Genomic DNA, 2,509 nt, shown 5'->3' on the forward strand with positions numbered 1-2,509 from the left:
CACAGACGCTAAGTGGGATAGACAGGGCCGGCTTCTGCTCTCAGAGACTCCAGAGTAAATCCGGAGTAACTCCACTGACTGCAACAGAGCTCCTCCAGATTTACACTGCTGGAAACCAGAGCAGAATCGGGCCCAAAGAATTTAAGACGTCACCTTATTTATTACACAATAAGCCGAGCTTGATGCATTGAACAGATAAAAGGGGCAAGACACACAAACATCAATACTGGGTCTTTTTAATGAGTGACAGTTCGAATGACAGCTTGAACCACAACAAGTTGTGATGCAAACAGGCAGCGCGTGCAGGCTCCGGCACCAGGCGAGCGCCAGGCATTGATAACGTGTTGTTATTGTTAGATGGTGCAGAGGGGCTGGCACATGGGGCCCTATGGATCTTGCCCATGGGGGAAAGCAGCAGACTCTAGAGCAGCGTTTCTTAACCTTTTGAATATCAGGGACCGGCTTGCTGCCTTCCTAAACTGTGTCAGGAAGATCCGAAGGACCGGCACTGGTCCACGGACTGGTCATTGAGAAACACTGCTGTAGAGGAAAGACTGGAGTAGCAGCTCCAGCCCTGGCCTGGGGAGAGATTCTCATCCCTCCCAGCTCCTCCCGCATCCATCCTGCCCCTTCACAATCCCATTGCACATCCATGTAACGTTACTGCAAAGGGAGCACGAGCCTGCTGAGGATCAGGGGAGCTGGGAGCTGTGACATATACAGGGGCTGCACGGCCCCTCTGCAGGCTTCTGCCATCCGGCCTCTCTGTGCAGGGAAGCTGCAGGCGTTCAGCTGTGTCCGGGTCCCTCTGTAGATGAGAGCATGATGATGACAATTATTGAGTTACCATAGCACCCATTTTGCTAGGCGCTGCACAAACAGAGAACAAAGAGACAGTCCTTGCCCCAAAGAGCTTCCAATCGAATACACAAGTGACGTGTAAAGTCATCTATACCGTGATGCCTTTATATCCCAAAAGGAGATTTCCCACCTGATGAGGCTGGACTCAGTGGGGATCTTCTGAGCTTTTTATTCTAAACAGAGAAGTGGAGAAAATAAAAAAGAAAGGAGACGGAGACAGACAGAGCCTTCTTCCAGCTGCTACGTCCGATCAGCAGAGAACCAACCATCAGTTCCCACGTGTGGATTCCCCTGCACTAGACGGTTCAGGGTTTTAGATGTTTCCCTCTGGCCGATCGCTGCATCGTGCGCCCGTTGCGATTCCGCGAATCAAAATCCAGATGAGCGTATAAGATCCCACCCTGTTTGGTGACAGTTAGTAAAATTAGCCATCTCCTTGTAAAATGAAGGGACTAGCTGAGACAGAACTGAACCTCCAAGTGAGTTTAGCCTGATGAAAAATCCCCTCTCATCTCTGATTCTTCTACTTATATTGTAAATGGTGCGTGTTATCAGAATGGAAACCAGCGCTGGATTCTGACTTTAAGAATCAGCTACTGACAATATTTGACCAGATCCAAACCCCATATAAATGGACAGTCTCCTACTGAGGTCACTGAGCTTTGGATTAGGGCCAAGGGAAACCTTCATGTGCTTTACACATATAATTTGTTATAGCTCTTTATCTTTTAAGTGTCAAAAATGTTCTCAGTGGCACACAAAAACCCTGTAAAGGGCACAGTCAGAACCAATAAAACATCAAACTTCCCATCATCCTTGAGCAGTAAGTCTAGTTATCCATTTTTAACACATGGGGAAACAGAGTCACAGAGCAGTAAGTGACTTGCCCACTATCCCACAGTAAATTGGTACCAGAGTTAGCAGTAAGGCTCTTTGCTCCCTTTCAGCTACTCCAACAGCTAGATCTCACTTTCACCTTGTCCTTTCAAAACAATCAGTTTAATTACTAAATATCTGAAGTTGATATATGGATTAGAAATGCCTGAGACAGACACATTAATTTAGACAGAGATAGTTTGCAAAGAGTCGTACCTGGTGCTCCTCTGAAGCTGGGGGTGCTGAGATCCTGGGCTTGAGTCCTGGAACAAAGACAACAGTAAAAGTTCCTCTTCCATGGTCACTCCCTCAGCTGTAGTTCATTGACTAATGGTGCATCCGAGCTGTGGGTGCGCAGGGCACCACAATGCATGGCACATGGAGAAAGGCTACTGCTCTTTGTGAACTATAGACAAGATCCCTGGGCCATGGGCAGTAGAAGCCTTTCTACATCGCTCCCTTTGTCACGGAGAACAAAGCCGTTCTCCCGACACAGGAAATTCAAGTTTCAGAAAACAAACATTCTGCAATCAGTGCTGGTAGTTGTGACAGTTGCTGCATGTTCATGTGTTGGACGGGACAGTTACAAGCAGGGGAGTAGGATTTCTCTCTGCGGGAGAGTGTCTGGGCTGGGCTGTGTTTCTTACCTAGAGTAGAAGGGCAGAGGGTCCAGACGAGGCTCAGAGACACCAGCAGCAGCAGCAGACCAGCACCAGCCGCAAGGGGCATGATGTAATGTGAGCACTTGCTAGCAAAGGCAGTGGAGGAAGCT

At 48.3% G+C, this 2,509-nt stretch overlaps 1 long non-coding RNA gene across 1 annotated transcript; it reads right to left on the minus strand.

The window, feature by feature from the left end:
• Positions 1 to 219: 219 nt before the first annotated feature.
• LOC122172484 (uncharacterized) lies at positions 220 to 2,509 on the minus strand. Its single transcript, XR_006172843.2, has 3 exons — positions 2,385 to 2,509; positions 1,954 to 2,000; positions 220 to 1,262 (listed from the first exon to the last, which is right to left on the minus strand). It is a non-coding gene; the product is annotated as an uncharacterized LOC122172484 (long non-coding RNA).

This window comes from Chrysemys picta, chromosome 20 (genome assembly GCF_011386835.1).
Source record: "Chrysemys picta bellii isolate R12L10 chromosome 20, ASM1138683v2, whole genome shotgun sequence".
NCBI classification, from domain to species: domain Eukaryota; kingdom Metazoa; phylum Chordata; order Testudines; family Emydidae; genus Chrysemys; species Chrysemys picta.